The following is an 18,735-nucleotide window of genomic DNA, read 5'->3' as shown; positions in this document are numbered from 1 at the left end:
TGGATAGATTATTGCTGACTTAGTGCTGTTTGAAAGAACTGTCAACAGCACCTTCCACCACTGCTGAAGAATGAGAATAGACTGAAGGGGCAGTAATTGACTGGGTTGGATTTCTCCTACTTTTAATGGACAGGACATAACTTTCCACATTGTCAGGGAGATGTCAATGTTATACTTATATTGTTGCATGCCAGGTTCAAGCCCGGTTAGTTCTAGAGCACATCTTAAACAAAGTAGATACTCTTTGCCATCTTCTGCCTTCAGCCCTTTCTTAATATCACATGGAATGAATTGCACTGTTCAAAGACTGGCAAGTATGATGGGGACATCAGGAGGAAGCCAAGATGGATGACCTATTTGACATTTCTACTTGAAGGTGGCTTCAGTTTTGTCTTTTTCACTGACATGCAGGGCTTTCCCAGCATTGAGATTGGGGGTTTGTACAGCTCCTCCTTCTCCATCCGGTTGTCTAACTGTCCACCACCATTCACAACTGGATGTGGCAGAACTGTAGCGCTCTGATCTGATCCATTGGTTGTGAGATTGCTTAGCTCTGTCTATCGCATGCGACTTTCAGTGTTTAGCCCCAAGTTATAGCTTCTCCAGGTTGGCATCTCATTTTTAGGTATGCCTGGTGCTGCCCCTGGCATTCCTTTCTGTAATCTTCATTGAGCCAGGGTTGATCCCTTGGCTTGATAGGAATGGTAGAATGTGGGGTATGTGGGCCATGAGGTTACAGATTGTGGTTAAGTACAATTCTGCTGTGGCTAATGGCCCATAGCATGTCATTGATGCCCAGTTTTAAGTGAGTAGCTCTGTTAAAAATCTACTTCATTTAGCAAGGCGATTGTGCCACACAACATGATGGCAGATATCCTCAATGTGAAGATGGCACAAGGATTATGCAGTGGTCACTCCTGCCAATATCATCATGAACAGATACATCTGTGGCCGGTGGATTAGTGAGTATGAGGGCAACTCTGTTTTTTCCCTCAGCACCTGCCTCAGACCAGCCTTGCAGTTATGTCTTCAGGACTTGGCCAGCTCAATCAGTAGTGATGCTACTGAGCAACTCTTAATGATGAAGTCCTCCACCAAGAGTACATTCTGTGCCCCAGATGCCCTCCGTATCTCTTCCAAACAGTGCACAATAGAGCTGAGCTGATTCATCAGCTGAGGAGTGGCAGTGGATGGTAATCAGCAAAAGATTTCCTTGTCCGTGTTTGACCTGATCCATGAGACTTCACGGAGTCTGCAGTCAATGTTGAGCACTCCCAAGGCAACTTCCCCCCAACTGTATACCACTGTGCTGCCACCTCTGGTATATCTGTCCTGCCAGTGGGACAGGACGTACCCAGGGATGGTGATGGTGGTGTCTGGGACTTTGCAAGGTATGATTTGATTTGGTGACTATAACTGTGTCGGGATGTTGCTTTCCAAGTGTGTGGGACAGTTCTCCTAATTTTGGTAAAAATCACTGGATGCTGTTAGGAGAACTTTGCAGTATTCACTGAACAAGGTATCACTTTCTCATTTCTGGTGTCTAGATTGATGCTGGGTGGCCCATCTGGTTTTATGATTATTCAGATTTTCTCTAGCCTTTTCGTACAACTGAGTGGCTTGTTTGGTCATTACAGAAGACATTTAAGAATCAACCACATTGCTGTGGGTCTGGAGTCACATTTTGTCTTTTTTCGGGATGCATCATTGTAACTTTATCACAGACCTCCCTTTTAAGTTTCAGTGCGGTTTTAACCTATGCAGTTCTGTTCTTTAGTGTACCCCTTTTTGCCATACATACACACATTATTTTGTACTCTATCCATCTTATATTTGTGGATTTCAGTTGAATTGTTTTTGCCCATAATTTGGACCATGTCTCTTTTTATTTCATTGAAATGTTTCCATTTTCCAATTGCAATTTCCCAGTTGTTTCCTCACTTTATTTCCCAGATCCAAATACAATAATGTTTTTTTCTTTGCAGGACTCAAAGCATTTGATCAAGGAAGTAGTGCTGAATGCATCTTAAATAGTATTTGCTCATTCCATACAAAGCTTGCTCCAGTCTATCTGGGATAGTTAAAATCTCCTGGGCTTCTTGCCTATCCCTCTGAACTGTCTGCAAATCCTTCCTCCACCTCATCCCCACTGACCGGTGGTTCAAAAATTAAATACATTCTTTCTCATTTCTTAATGCTATCCTTATGGATTTTAATACAACCCACTGCAAATGATTTTCCTTTAAGCAGCATGACAGAATCCTTCACATACACCGTGCCTTTCCCTCATCCTCATCTGTCCTAATAATGTTGTAACCAAGAATTTTCCACTCCTTGTTCTGTTCAGATCTAACCTTCATTATAACTAGTACTTATGACCATGAAAAACTCATCTGGTTCACTAACGTCCTTTAGGGAAGGAAATCTGCCATCCTTACCTGATCTGGTCTACATGTGACTCCAGAGCCACAGCAATGTGGTTGACTCTTAACTGCCCTCTGAAATGGCCTAGCAAGCAACTAGGGATGAGCAGTAAATGCTGGCCAGCCAGCGACGCCCATGTCCTACAAGTGAATTTGAAAAAAATCATACCTTTCCATCACTGTTAATTCTTCAACTTTATTCTGAATGCTTTGTGCACTTAATACTGATTCCAATTTCTGAAAGGTTGATCTCTCTCTTCCCTAGGATTTGCATTTAAATTTCTGATATCCGTTACCACAACTTCAGTGTTTTTAAATCGCTGACTACCTCAAGCCATCTTTCCGTTTCTCTTCTGATAACATTTTCGCACAATTGATATCATTTAAATATTCAACTTGGACTATAACTTGTGGCCATTATTAACTCTGGAAACTGGGAATGGAAGCATGGTCCATTGGTTTGAAAGTGTTAGATATAAGAGGATTTACAAATGGTTTCATTGTACAAAAGTGTAAAAAAAAATTTGTTTTTGAAACTTCCCGAACTAGTTGTTATTTTAAATAACGTGGTTGACAGAAAGCTGCCTTTGCCTCCATTTTTGATGTTCCAATTTAGCCCTTCCCTGCACGTCATGGGAGAATAAGAGCCAAATCTCAAACAATTAATCTAGATTGCTCATATAAACGTTTTCAATTAACTGAGAAAGAGAGAGATTTGGTTCAATTCAGATTTTTTACATTCATCCCTTTAAAGAAAAGGCCAGCGAGTATATGCAGAAGGGCTGTAGATTCTTGGCATAATATTGTACACACTTCTGTGCATGTTCAGTAAGCCATTGTGGTTTAGCAAAATATAAAAGGGGTGGCATGGTGGCACAGTGGTTAGCACTGCTGCTTCACAGCTCCAGGGATCTGGGTTCAATTCCCAGATTGGGTGACTGTCTGTGTGGAGTTTGCACATTCTCCCCGTATCTGTGTGGGTTTCCTCCGGGTGCTCCGGTTGCCTCCCACAGACCAAAGATGTGCGGGTTCGGTTGATTGGCCATGCTAAATTGCCCATAGTGTCCCGGGATGCATAGGTTAGAGGGATTAACGGTGTAAATATTTGGAGTTATGGGGATAGGGCTTGGGTGGGATTGTTGTCGGTGCAGACTCGATGGGCCGAATGGCCTCCTTCTGCACCGTAGGGTTTCTATGATTCTATGAAAACTCTGTAGTGAGAAAGAAAGTAACTTGAGAGTTATTGTTGATGTTAAAAGGAGTACTGTTTTCATCGTAAGGGTGTTCGAGAAAACTGCTTTTGAAAGTGGGAAGTTAGGCGCAGAAGCGAGGTGCCAGGTTTTTTTAACAATAATTTCATCTGCATTTTGCTTCTATACAAGACAAAAATGCGTCTAAGAAGCATTTAAAGTAAATCTGTCAAACGATATTTTTCACTATGAAGATTGTTCTCTTTAACTGTTGGTTAACTTTAACCTCCCATGGAATGTGAGTGAAACTTAAGACACAGCCTTGCATAGTGGGAATGCATTCGCTAAGTGGGAAACAGGTGAGATATGTAAGTGAACCTGTAGCAGATTGGAGAATACTGGGCATGGCCAGTATTTCTAATACAGAAATATGTGATTCAGATAGGCTAAAAAAATAAAGGAAACATGCAGCTTATTTATGATTTATTTACTGACTAGATCTGTAACCAAGTCCATCACTGGCTAAATAACATGAGGGTAAACCTATGACTGAATCCTTCACAGACTCCAAAAGACCGTCAGCTGAGAGGCATGTGTGAACCCAAAATCAATCATTAAATAAATTTGAACTTTTGACCAAATTCAAACACAGTGAGGATGGGGAGATATTAACCTGGAGCAGCTTTTGCACAGGCAGGGTCAAGGTCAGCCCTTCTCCCCATCCCAGTGCCATCAATTCCTTTTATATTCCAGTGTCTGGGCTCCATGCTACCTAGTTAAGGTAGGGATGGGGGAAAGCAAATGGTAAGATTTTGAAGAGTGCGGTGGCGCGGCCCTTCGCGGGGTGGGGGGGGGGGATATTTTGAGGCCATGTGATTGGCGAGGACCCTATGGATCACCTCAGCAGGAAGCTGAGCCAATTGGCAGGGGGTCATGTATCACAGGAGGGACTCTCAGTTGGAGCCAGGGAGTTGAACAATTGCATTGGTAATCTAGTCTGACCTTGTTGTATACATATATTTGTTGGCAATAAAGCCTTTTACTGTTAAAGCCACATCAAGTCACCGTTGATCTATTACGTTAACTGTGGGCCATCCTATTCCAGCTGGGCAAAGTGGTTTGAAATTACTATCATGTTCTGCCTAATATACAGCCTAAACTACTTAACCTCTGTAGGTTTACCTAAAAGATTGAAATAGATAGTTTTTAGAAAGTTTTTATAAAAAACAAACCAGCTGCTTTTTAGTTTGCCTCTTGTTCCTACTTAGTCTATAGGCAATACATCAGAAGTACCCTGCACAATTCTCCTATTCCCTCAGCCTATCTACAAAAGCTGGCCATGCACAGTATTGTCTAATTACCTGCCTTGCTTCCCTCTTCCTCTCGTGTATGTTATATGAAGTAAATTGCTTGTTTCTTCAAGTAAATCTATTAAATTTTACCTTTACTATGTACTGACAACATCAGGTGCTGTGAAAATAGAGGAGGAAGGAAAATAAATTATGGGTGGCACGGTGGCTAGCACTGCTGCCTCACAGCGCTGGGACCCGGGTTCAATTCCAGCCTTGGGTGACTGTGTGAAGTTTGCACGTTCTCCCCATATCTGCGTGGGTTTCCTCCGGGTGTTCCCGTTTCCTCCCACAGTCCAAAGGTGCGCAGGTTAGGTGGATTGGCAGTACTAAATTGCCCCTTAGTGTGTCGGGGGATTAGCAGGTAAATATGTGGGGTTATGGGGAAAAGGCCTGGGTGGGATTGTTGTCTATGCAGGCTCGGTGGGTCAAATGGCCTCCTGTAGGGATTCTATTCTAAAGCCAATAAGATCTTGTGCCTAAATGTAGATTTTGGAGTAAAATTTACCAAACTCAAAATTCCCTTGCATGCACCTTAACAATTGCTTCTGCCCAACCCAACAGCACAGAAATTATAGTAACAGGGTCCTTTCAGTATTAACATTTGGAGACTGCTAACACCATACAGCACTTTTCTACATCAACAATAGAACTTGATTTTTTTTGTATTGAAGTACTTTTTCACCTCATAGCCTGAACGTTCTATCATCGTTCCACCAGATCGGGAGAGATTTCCATGTTGAATGAAAATCTGACTGTAACTACTCCAAAGCACCTGAGTGAATTTTTCCGGGTGCAGAATTGACATCTCCTGGAGATATCAAATAAGAGCGGACCTGGAAAAATTGTGGCATTTTCAAAATGTGGCACTGATTTGTGAGCAGAAGCAAACACCGATTTGGTTAGAGCAATACAGCGGCATCTCATTCCTCCAATATATTTCAGCTTTGCTCTCATTGCAACTCTGACGTACATAACCAGTAAAAAAAGACGTTACATTTATATGGCCTCCCAATTCTACTGGTACTCCACAACCATTGGCTTACTTTTCAATTGCACTCACTGGGCAGAATCAGTGCTTCATTTTTTTTAATAGTCTGAGCAGCGCTTAATTCAGCAAGCCATTTCTAAAAGGGGTGACAGAGTGCATCCATTAGATCCCACCCCAAGGTTGAAATGAGGCTGTGGTAGTGGTCCAAGGCAGCAGTGGCTCACCACTATCTCATGTGACGTAGCCAGCAACACCCACATCCTGGAAAAGAATAAACGTCTCCATGGCACAAATCAGAACTGTGATGGATTGCTCTCCACTTGCTGAGATGATTGCAGTTTTAACAACTCTCAAGTAGCTCAACACATTCCAGGACAAGGAGAGGGACAAAAGAACTGATTTATAGAGGTGAGGTGACATTGTGGCATCAAAGGATGTTAACAAATGAAACCAATGGGAATCAGGGGGGGAACTCTCCAGTAGTTGGAGGCATTCCCAGCACAAAGGAAAATGGATGTGGTTGTTCGAGGTTAATCTTCTCAGGCCCAGGACAACACACTAGTATACTTTGTCCAGCCATCTTTGACAACTTCATCAACAATCTTCCTTCCATCAAAAAGTTAGAAGTGGCTATGTTCCCTGATGATTGCAGTAACATTCACATCTCCTCAGAAACCAAAGCAATGTGTCCGCCAGCAGTTACAGTTGGTCAGCAGTTGCTTGGGTTGATAAGTGGCAAGTACATTCATGCCACAAACATGTCAGACAGTGACCATCTCCAGCTACAGAGAATCTAACCCTTTTGATGTTCAACACCATTGCCATCATTAAATTCCCCATATTGGGAAATCCCATTGACTGGAACTGCACTGGACTAGCCACATAAATACTGAGGAGCAGTCCAGAGGCTGGGAATTCTGTGGCAAGTAATTCATCTCCCGACTCCTCAAAGTCTGCTGACCATCTGGTCTGCAGTGGTTCAAGGCAGCAGTGGCTCACCACTATCTCATGTGACGTAGCCAGCAACACGCACATCCTGTAAAAGAATAAAAGTCTCCATGGCACAAATCAGAACTGTGATGGATTGCTCTCCACTTGCTTAGATGATTGCAGTTTTAACAACTCTCAAGTAGCTCAACACATTCCAGGACAAAGCTGCCCACTTGATCGGCATCCCATCCACCACTGATGTACAACAACAGCAGTGTGTACCATCTCCAAGATGCACTGTAGCAACTCGCCAAGGCTCTTTTGACAACACTGTCAAAATCCATAACCTCTACCATCTAGAAGGAAAAGGGCACCAGATACAAAGGAACACTACCACCTGGAAGTTCCCCTCCAAGTCACAGACTGTCCTGACTTAGAAATATATTACTTTCCTTCACTATCGCTGGGTCAAAATCCTGGAACATGCTCCATAGCACATGGATATGCCTATACCACAGGGGTTCAAAAAGGTGGCTCACCACCATCTTCTCAAGGGTAATAAAACAATGACGATACAGAGTACAGGAAAGAGATAGAGAATTTGGTGAACTGGTGTGAGGACAATAAGCTCTCCCTCAATGACAACAAAATGAAGGAGATATCGACTTCAGGAAGCATTGTGGAGAAAATGCTCCTGTTTAAGATGAAGATAAATGGTTGGGAACTCTAGGTGCCCAGATCACCAACAGCCTGTCCTGGTTCCTCCATGACGACACTATAGTTAACAAAGCCCACCAACGTCTCTACTTTCTCAGGAGGCTAAGGAAATTTGGCATGTCCTCTCCGACTCTCACAAACTTTTACAGGTGCACCATAGAAAGCATTCTTTCTGGTTGTATCACAGCTTGGTACGGCTCCTGCTCTGTCCAAGACTGCAAAAACCTACAAAGGGTCATTAACGATGCCCAGTCCATCACAGAAACCAGCCTCCCACCCATTGACTCTGTCTACATTTCCTGCTGCCTCAGAAAGCAGCCAGCATAATCAAGGACCCACGCACCCAGGACATACTCTCTTCCACCTTCTTCTATCAGGAAAGAGATACAAAAAGTCTGAGATCACGTACCAACCGACTCAAGAACAGCTTCTTCTTTGCTGCCATCAGACTTTTGAATGGACCTACCTCATATTAAATTGATCTTTCTCTACACCCTAGCTATGACTGTAACACTACATTCTGCACTCTCTCCTTTCCTTCTCTATGAACAGTATGCTTTGTCTGTATAGCGCACAAGAAACAATACTTTTCACTGTATGTTAATACATGTGACAATAATAAAATAAAAATGACGGCCTTGCCAGCAATCTGCCCCATCCAGAACTGAATAACTTTTAAAAAGCGACAGCGATTTTCACGTACAGACTAAATATAACTAGATAGTTGAAGACTATGAGATTTCCTCATTTCAAAGTCTGGACTGAATCATTAACGCAGAGTTTAAGAATACACACCTGTCAAGCAGGTGCCCATTCCCACTCGGAAAGTTTTGATTAATTTACAGTGATAAGTTAAACAAAAAGGACAAAGATGGAAAACCTGATGTAAGGCAGACATTTCCTGTTTCAAAAATAGCAGAATTACCTTAAGTCAGCAAAAAAATAAATTGGAAATGTCGTAAAAAGCACTTTTTAATGGCATTATTAACCTGCAAATTAACACCAGTTTGTTGTCAAGAGAATTAGACAAGAGCTGGCCCTTTAACTTCACTAGGAGACATAAAAGTAAAAGTAAAGAAACAAAGAGGTCAATAAGGCCAGACAAAAGGACCTCCTCCATCTCCATCCTTCCATGTGGGAGTGAAACCTGCAGCCAGCCTGCAGCTGAGGTAGAAATGCCTCCGCAGCCCTGGCTGCATTTGCTTTCAATTAGTTCCAGGTGTTTCTACTGGGCACAGGGAACAGTGAAGGCTGACAGCAGCATCTACCACTCACAACACCAAACAACAGCAAACCAATCACAACCACACTTCATTGTTTGGCCGTAGACAAAGGCACACTGTATAGAGAGTGACGGAGTGCCCTGCTTGCCCTAGCCCAGGGATGCAGAGAAGGAAAATGGTCGAGAATATCAATGAACTGAGCAATAATCCACATGCAAATTGGAAAGCTGGAGGGAGACAGCAAAACAAGGCTGTCTTTTTACACTTCCTTTAATCAAAAGATTCAGAGACCCAGTCTGGGTGTGACAGAGCTAAATTAAAAAAGTACAAGAACAGTATTAAGACATTTGGAATTGCAGAGATTTACAACCTTTTAGGATAACTTTTTAAAAATAAAGCCAAGCACAACGTGATCACATTTTCATAGGAAAAAAAAACACTTTTAAAACTCTTATAAAAGCTAAGTCCTGCAGCAAATAGCCAAATATGGTTACATTTGCATTTAGTTAATATTAAAAAATTTTCTCAGCATTTGTCTAATAGAATCCAACTGTTCATTTCAGCATGACATCAGCTCACAGTGTTGGATATGCCTGTGTACTGATGAAAATAAGGGGCCCTCCAGAATGCTGAAAAATCAGCTTTCACCAAGGTGCCCACACAGTAAGTAAGCAGAGTTGTGCTGTTATTACCTGCAACACGCAGTGCCTTCCTCTCCCCTCCATTCCGGTGTCTATTTCCCAGACAAGCCTCCCTATTAGCTGAACTGCTGCTAACAGTAGTTTTGGACTCGGATACCCACCGGGGCTTCCCACAACTGACTCACATGACCTTCACAGCACACTTCCAGCTAACAGGATTGCAGAATGCTGACAGGCTGGGCTGGTCGGCATGGCAACTGTTGTCCCTGCTTGCAGTTCTGGGAAGGTTCCATGAAACAGCGTATGCCTTTTGATTAAAAAAAAAAGTTTTGCAAGAGCTGTGCTCCACCTCCCTCTCTGAGGCAGCATGAGCTTACAAACCAGCCTCTCCTCCAAGTGACACAGCTCAAGCCATCACGTCCACTTTTTGTCGTGTGTAGACAGAAGCAATAAAGCATTGCCAGCACTCTGTTCATGGGATATGGGATGAAGTATATCACCTCTACTAGATTACCTTGTCTTGGATTAGTATTAACACACAGACTTTCCCTTAATGTGATGAAATCAGATGAATAATGCTATTGTGTTGCAAGTATTTACAGACATGCCCAGTACCCACCCAAAACATGTTCAATGCGTTCCTTTCTTTGCTTCGCCAAAGTTTGAGAGTTTGGTTCCAGGCATTTTCATCTCCTTATTAAAATTGATCTGATAAACCATTTATAATGCTCCCTCGTTTCCTTTGGTGATTGTTTTGATGTGGTTACTGGGGTGAAGGACGACAGCATCAATAAATATGGCACTTTCTATTTTGTGTTTGCACCTAATATTAACATTAAATCTGTCCAGGTCAGGTTCAATACAGGAGTTAAGTTTAAGTTTAGTTATTAGTCGCAAGTAGGCCTACATTAACACTGCAATGAAGTTACTGTGTAAATCCCTTAGTCGCCACACTCCAGCACCTGTTCGGGTACACTAAGGGAGAATTTAGCATGGCCAATGCATCTAACCAGCACATCTTTCAGACTGTGGGAGGAAACTGGAGCACCCGGAAGAAACCCACACAGACACGGGAAGAACGTGCAGACTCCGCACAGACAGTGACCCAAGCAGGGAATCGAACCCGGGTCCCTGGCACTGTGAGGCAGCAGTGCTAACCACTGTACAGAGTACTTCAGCTGTTTATTTATGTGATTCTTGAGTTTGCCTGGTTACAATATGCCTTTAAGTAAATAATATAAATGCAGAAAATTTACTATTCTTTAGTGTTCAGCCTGCATTAGTGGCACTTTATCAGCGTCAGGGTCATTCGCTGAGTTCCTAATCTTTTGTCCTTCATTAGTACACATAATTTTCTAATACTACACTGTACGTCATTGAATCACAGAAATGTTACGGTGCAGAAGGATGCCATTCAGCCCATCGTGTCTGCACCAACTCTCTGAATGAGCAATTCACCTAGTTCCATTCTCCCCATAACCCTGCACACAACCCTGCTTTCTTTTCAGATAACAGTCTAGTTCCCTTATGAATGCTTCAGTTGAACCTACCTCCACCACACTCTCAGGCAAAGCATTCCAGACCACATGCTGCGTGAAAAGCTTTTTCCTCAAATCACTATTGCTTCTCTGACCAATTACTTTAAATCTCTGCCATCATATTCTCGATCCTTTCATGAATGGGAACAGTTTCTCACTACGTGCTTTGTCTAGATTTTGAATACTTTTATCAAATCTCCTCGCAGCCTTCTTTTCTCTCAGGAAAACAGTTCGAGCTTCTCCAAACACACTTCATAACTGAAGCTCCTCATCCCTGGAACCACTCTGGTAAAATGTTTCTGCACTCTCTCCAATACCTTCACATCCTTCCTAAAGTGCGGTGCTAAGAATTGGACACAATATTCAAGCTGAGGCCAGACTATTGACTTATACAAGTTCACCATAACCTCTTTGCTCTGGAACTCTATGTCCCTATTAATAAAGATGTGGAGATGCCAGCGTTGGACTGGGGTAAACACAGTAAGAAGTCTCACAACACCAGGTTAAAGTCCAACAGGTTTATTTGGTAGCAAACACCACTAGCTTTCGGAGCGCTGCTCCTTCGTTAGGTGAGTGGGAGATCTGTTACCCTATTAATAAAGCCCAGGGATGGAATTTTCCAAATTTTTTTCTACCTGTTGTCTCCAGCAGGTAAAGCAGAGGGCAGCCTGCCAGATGCCTTGTCGGGTTTTTCCACCATGTTTTTAAACACTGAAAAAAAAGTGAAGGGGAAGGTGTTACCCACCAGCAACCTCGGCTCCAGAAAGATCATGATGCCCCAATCTAAAGAAATTAGAAATAGAAAAAGGAACCCCCACCCCCTGCCCATGGACACGGACCCCCCCCCCTACTCCCATGGAACCCATTGATGCTTCTATGACACAGCCTGGCACTGATAACTGGCACAACTGGGCACTGACCCTTGGCACTGTCCAGACACTGCCCCAGCACTACCTCCTGGCATTTCTCCCTGGTGGTGCCCCCTGGTGGTGCCGTTTGTCACAGCCCTGAAACTGCCAGAGGGCCGTGTCCAAACAGCGATGGGCAACGCCAGGATGCAGTGTCAGGGGGTAGTTCCAGAGGACAGTACCAGAGGACAGTGCCTGGGCACCGTCATGGCACTGCCTGGGCATTACCCTCTCCTCCCGGGGGCTGTAATTTCCTGTGCGCCCTGGCAAGATCTGTTCGTCAGTTCCCCATTCTTCAAAGCCAGTTATAAACCCACCAACGTGACGGGGGGTGGGGGGTGGTGGAATTCTCTACATGGGAGGATGGTCCAGCAGGAAGGCTGCTACGTAAATGTTAATGCATTCAAATGGAGCTCACATCAATGTATGGCAGGAACTCAGTTACATCACTGTCAGGGGGCAAAGACAAAAAAGAATGGGGAAATTCCGCTGGCGTGAAAAATGTTTTGGAATCCCCCCTTGATTCTCTGCCCCCTTCACCATTCCCACCTGCCAAAAACAGGGGCAGAAAATCCCTTCCTGCTCCCTTAGGATACTGTCTGTCTATCAACTGTCCTCTGATCCTCTCCTGCCTACCACCTTTAATGACTTACATGCATATACACCCAGGTCCTTCAATCCTGCGCCCCCGAGTTGTACACCCTATTTTATACTGCCTCTCAATGTCCTTTTTTCACCAAAGTGAATCACTTCACATTTCTCCCCATTGAACTTTATCCTCATTTTGTATCACCCGTAAAGATTGCTCTGTACACCAAGGTCAAGGTCATTAATATATGTCAGGAAAAGCAAGGATCCCAACACTGACCCCTAGGGGACTCCACTATAAACCTTCCTCCAGCCTGAAAATTATCCATTGTCCATTACTCACTGTGTCCCATCACTTAGCCAATTCCATGTCCACATTGTTACTGTCCCTTTTATTCTATAAACGATATCTTTGCTCACAAGTCTATTGTGCAGCACCCGACCAAACACTTTTTGATCTCGATAGTCACTTTGTAGTAAAGCTGAAAAGTTATTACTCAGTACATCCTGCCTCCAGCCATCAACAGCTCAGAGGTTCAGCCATTGTGGCAATATTCCTTGACTTTCTGTAAGTTTTATCAACTTTACAAAGGAAAAAATACTTCTCAGAATTAACAAAAGGGGAAAACTCTAAGATAAATACAAAAGTAATTAAAGTGAGCCTAGAAATAAATTCTTTTACACAGACGGCGATCAGAATATGGAATTTTCTGCCACAAACTAGTGGTGAATTCTTTTAAAAGGAAATTGGATTTTTCCTCGAAATAAGGAATATTAAAAGGTGTGGGATTGGGTGACTGGGACTAGAGTGAGTTGCTTATTTCTGAAGTGATGGTCTATTTCTGTGCTGTTACATTCTCTGATACGCAGGAATTGAAACACTTTAAAAATGGCAAAAATTCAGATATTGTGTGACTTATTGAACTTACTTTTTTTTGTATCCTGTGCATTCAAATATACTTCAACATCGATAATGCTGAGATTCACCTTATTCAGATATTTTTCTCAGAATGTTACTCATTGGGGCTACTAATAAAAGCCGGAGTCACACTCTAATGCTCCCACACTTGAGCTATCTCGCCACGCACTCCCTGTGAACGCTGCTCCCAACTGAGTGTGAGATTAACTTTCTAGTTCAGAGCGTCTTCTGATGTTGCAAACAATGTCAGAACCAACAACGAATTATGCAGCATCTTTAACTGGTAAATGTCCAAAGACACTTCACATGAACATTATCAAACACACGGCACGGTAACACAGTGGTTAGCACTGCTGACTCACAGCGCCAGGGACCCAGATTCAATTCCGGTCTCGGGTCACTGTCTGTGCGAAGTTTGCACATTCTTCCCCGTGTCTTTCCTCCAAATTTCCTCCGGATGCTCCGGTTTCCTCCCACAGTCCAAAGATGTGCGAGTTAGGTTGATTAGCCATGCTAAATTGACCCGAGTGTCAGGGGGCTTAGCAGCGTAATTATGTGGGGTTACGGGAATAGGGCCTGGTGGGATTGTGGTCAGTGCAGACTCCGTGGGCCAAATGGCTTTCTTCAGCACTGTAGGGATTCTATTCCATTCTAGAAGAGACATTGAGGCAAATAACGAGTTATTAAGGCAGATTCTTTCATGGAATGTGAGCATTCAGGAAAGCCCAACAACTGTTGCTCATCCATACTTCCCTTGAACTGAATGGCTTGCTGGGTCATTTAAAAGGGTAGTTGAGTAAACCACATTGCTGTGGGTATGGGCCAGACCTGGTAAGGACAGTAGATTTATTTCACTAAAAGACATTAGTGAACCAGATTGGGTTTTTACAAGAATCAATGATAGCTTCATGGTCACCATTACTGAAACTAGCTTTATATTCCAGAACTCAAATAACTAAAAGCTTGGTCAAAGAGTAACTGGAAGGAGGAAAGATAGGTCAAGAGATGGACAGGTTTAAAGAGGGTACTTCAGAGCATAAAGTCTTGGCAGCTGAAGACATGGCACCATATCCTAAGTTCTATCCTCCACAAATGTGGCAATTTCTATTCCTCATAGCACCCATCCTGCATGTTATAATTCATTCTTTAGATGGGAGCATTACTGGGAAGGCCAGTCCTTGTTGCCCATCCATAACTGCCCCTGAGAAAGAGGTGGTGAGCCATCGTCTTGAACTGCTGCAATCCATCAGGTGCAGGTACACCCATTGCTGCTTGGAAGAGAGTCCCAGGTTTTTGACCCAGCAATAGTAAAGGAATGGTGATATATTTCCATGTCAGGATGTGTGGCATGCAGGGGTACTTGCAGGTGATGGTGTTTCCTTGCATCTGCTGCCCTTGTCCTTCCAGGTGATAGAGCTCTTGGGTTTGGAAGGTGCTGTTGAAGCAGGCTTGGTGAGTTCCTGCAGTGCATTTTGTAGATGGTACACACTAATGCCACGGTGCACCAATGATGGAGGGAGTGAATTTAAGGTGATGGGTTAGGTACCAATCAAGTGGGCTGCTTTGTCCTGGATAGTGTTGAGCTTCTTCAGTGTTGTTGATGAATTAAACCATCTTCCCTTGACATTCAATGGCATCACCACTGTCCACCTCCACTGTCAATATCCTCAGGGTTACCATTGACCAGAAACGGAACTGCATCAGCCATATAAAAGTTGTGGCTACAAGAGCAAGTCAGAGGATGGGAATTCTGTGGTGAGTCTCTCCAGTATTTACAAGGCACAAGTCAGGAGTGTGATGGAATACTCTCCATTTACCTGGATGAGTGCAGCTTCAACAACACTCACGAAACACACCACCATCCAGGACAAAGCAGACCACTTGATTGGCACCTCTTACACAAACATCCACTCCCTCCACCATTAACACACAGTGTTACCATCTACAAGGTGCACTGCAGTAACTTACCATGGTTCCCTCAACAGCATCTTCCAAACTCATGAATTTTATCACCTAGGAAGACAAGGACAGCAAATTCATGGGAATACCACCACCTGCAAGTTCCCCTTCAAGCCACTCAATGTCCTGAATTGGAACTACATCACTGCTGCTTGGTCAATATCTTGGAACTCCCTCCCTAACAGTACATGCATCTACACCACACGGCCTGCAGCAGTTCAGGAAGGCAACTCCCCAGCACCTTCTCAAAGGCAATTAGGGATGGTCAATAGATGCTGGACTAACCATCGACATCCACATCCCATGAAATATTTTTTTTTAAATGCACCCAGGTAATTGGGAAGTATTCCATCACTCTCCTGACCTATGCCTTGTAGATGGTGGACAGGTAATGAACCACAAAATTCCCAGCCACTGATCTGCTCTTGTACCCACAGTGTTTATATTGCTGACCCAATTCAGTTTCTGGTCAATGGTAACCCCGAGGATGTGAGTAGCAGGGGATTCAGCCTTCAGCTGCTATTGAAGCTGGATAGGTGGGGGGGTTTCTAAAGCCTTACTGGAATATTAGCCCACCCTGGTCTTCAGGCAGCTGGACTGTCCCTCACCATCTGTGTAGGCCTGGAGGGCAATCGGAAAACCCCAGTTGGCCTCCCACAATTGGCCCCTAGAGTGGCTCAATTAGCTAAACACTACTTTTGGAACAGTAGCCCTGGGGCAGGCCGAAGCAAAATGCTGTGACTACTCGGTGCCAATGCTGCCCCTGGCAAGGCCCAAAATTCCATCCCTTCATTTTGAATCATAATCATTATTAGAATGGCATTATTGACTCATGATCCATTGTTCTCACATAGTCACCAGCGCTCTGCAGTGTAAACCACCACTTATGTTGCTCCAGCATCAGTCAGATATCCTGAGGCACAGGCGAAGAAGCATTGATCTAAAATATTAATGCTGTTTCTCTCTCCGCAGGTGCTGCAAGACCTGCTGAGCATTTCCAGCAGTTTCTATTTTTATTTTAGATTTCGCAGTGCTTTGTAGCAATTACTTAACTCTTCCCTGGATTGGACCACCAGGGGATCAGCAGCAGATTTCAAAGAGATCTGTTCTGTAAGAAGAGAAGAATACATGCGAGAAGGTCACTGTGGCACCATTCTCCCGAGAACTAGAACACAATGTATAAGTTATCTGTTCTCAGTGCTGGACATTTATTTTTCCATTAACCTTGTGATGTATGTCACATAAATGTTGACATATTGAAATTCTGAGACAGATTGGGGTTTGTGTTGAAGCTACCTAATATTGGCCGGAATTTTCTAGCCGTTCACCCCCCACCACCGCTGCGAGGAGAATTTGGTGTTCAGTCAAATCTCCATGCACTGCAGCCGGACCAGAGAATCCCGCTGGCGTGAACAGCCGGAAAATTCTGGCCATTATAATCCACTAATATTTTGCTATCGTTTGATACATAAGGAAATCTTGGTCAAGTTGAGATAATGGGTGGCACAGTGGTTAGCACTGCTGCGTCACAGCGCCAGGGATCCAGGTTCAATCCTGACCTTGGGTCACTGTCTGTACGGAGTCTGCACATTCTCCCCGTGTCCGCGTGGGTTTCCTCCGGGTGCTCCAGTTTCCTCCCACAGTCCAAAGATGTGTGAGTTAGGTTGATTGGCAATGTGAAATTGCCCTTTATGGTGGGGGAGCTAACAGGGTAAGTACGTGGGATTACGGGGATAGGGCCTGGATGGAATTCTTGTAGATGCAGGTTCGATGGGCCAAATAGCCTCCTTCTGTACTTTAGGGATTCTATGATCCTATGAATATCAAGACCAGTTAAATATTAGTCAAAACTATTTGATAGGAGGTAAACACTTTGTAGTTTCTGTCACATTTAAATATTCACTGAGAGTGAAACAAATCAGCTTGGTTTTATGCCAAATACATAATTAAAAATTTGAAAAGCAGAGAAACTTCAGCTTCAGAAAGTCAATTCATCACCTGTCCAACTGAGAATGCCTACTCCTTGTTTAACGTTCAATTTGCTACTCAAAAGAAAAGATTGATAGCCAAAGGGAGCAAACTGCAGGCCTAAGTGATAAAAACAGAAAATGCTGGGTAAACTCAGCAGGTCTGGCAGCATCTATGGAAAGGGGAAAAGGGTTAACGTTTCAAGTCCATTGATCCTTTTACAGAACTGAATTTCTTTTTAGCTGTTTAGATCCTTCACTGTACATTTTTCTGTGTGAAACATGTGAAGTCAGAATTGAGAATTCAAAGATGAAATGCAATGGAATTTTTCAGCCCTTCCGCCGGTAGGATCTTCCAGTCCTGCTGTCACTGACCCTGCAGCAGGTTCCCCAGTGACAAGACAAAAGAGCCATGGAAATTGCCACTGACTATGGTGGGACAGGAAGATCCCGCCAGCAGCCAATGGCGGGCTGTCTCTGCCATGGAAAATCCCACTGCGGTCCAGGAAAATTCCGGCTCGTGAGTTTGAGATCTGACAGTAGAGATGAAATGGAACCAAACGATGTTTTGCTTCTCTGAGGTGAAGGCAGTTTATTCCATAATTAGGCGAGAAGGTGATAGAAGTCAAATAAGGATATACTCAGCTTTATAGAAGAAAAAAGAGTACCTCCAGCTCTAAAACACAGCCTTTGTAAACACCATCTGGGAAATCATTGAAAGTATTCAGGCTGAAATAGTCAGTGAAGATTTTCAAGCTTTGCATTGCATACTTCATTCCTCATAGAAAGGAATGGGATATTTTGGGGAGGACATTGTTGTTTAACATATTCCATCAAATAAAAGATTGATCATGGAATTAGGTTTTTAGGGGCTCAGTAAAGAATTCAGAGAGGTTTAGGGAGGGAATGCCAGAGTTTAGGGTCTAGGCAGCTGAAGGCATTGGAGGGACTGAGCAGGAGACCAAGGTGGCTGAGTGAGGAAAGGGTTGGAGGTGTGAAGGGTGTGAGAGGGGGCCCAGTGGGAGACTGGGGCTGGTTCACTTACCCTGGCTGAGTGAAGCGGATCATTCATCTTCTTTTGACACTGTTGCCTGCCCTCTTCTGGAGTGCGCTTGCATTGACCAGGGCTGGCACTGCATCCCAGGCGGGGGTGATGACCGTGCTGGAAAGCCGTCTCCTGTGTCCCACCCCTGCTCCACTCCATCCATTCTTGGTGAGGGCCCCTTCTGAAAAGCCTGGTGCTGCCTTCTTGCCTGCCATCCCCTGCAGTCATTGCGGAGCAAGCACTGGGGAGCCGTTTATATGGAGCTGGACCTACGGCTGGAGCAGGGGTCGAGGACATCGCGGCAGGCCTCAACTGCATCCAGCAGGCAGTCCAAGGAGGGGAAGCTG

The 18,735-nt window shown here is 43.9% G+C and overlaps 1 protein-coding gene across 3 annotated transcripts in view; it reads right to left on the bottom strand.

The window, feature by feature from the left end:
* dennd2b (DENN domain containing 2B) overlaps nt 1-18,735 on the bottom strand; it is a 415,361-nt gene that overhangs the window by 327,422 nt on the left and 69,204 nt on the right. The window contains exon 1 of one of the 3 annotated variants that reach the window (XM_078220721.1): nt 9,516-9,898. The exons of the other annotated variants lie outside the window; for them this stretch is intronic. The gene's annotated coding sequence lies outside the window, so the exon portion shown is untranslated. Of the gene's footprint in view, nt 1-9,515; nt 9,899-18,735 lie in introns of those variants that run through there. 3 annotated transcript variants of the gene reach the window in all.

This window comes from Mustelus asterias, chromosome 9, assembly GCF_964213995.1.
Source record: "Mustelus asterias chromosome 9, sMusAst1.hap1.1, whole genome shotgun sequence".
Taxonomy (NCBI): Eukaryota; Metazoa; Chordata; class Chondrichthyes; order Carcharhiniformes; family Triakidae; genus Mustelus; species Mustelus asterias.
Note: the sequence above shows the minus strand (reverse complement) of the source record. Positions and strands in the feature narration are given on the sequence as shown.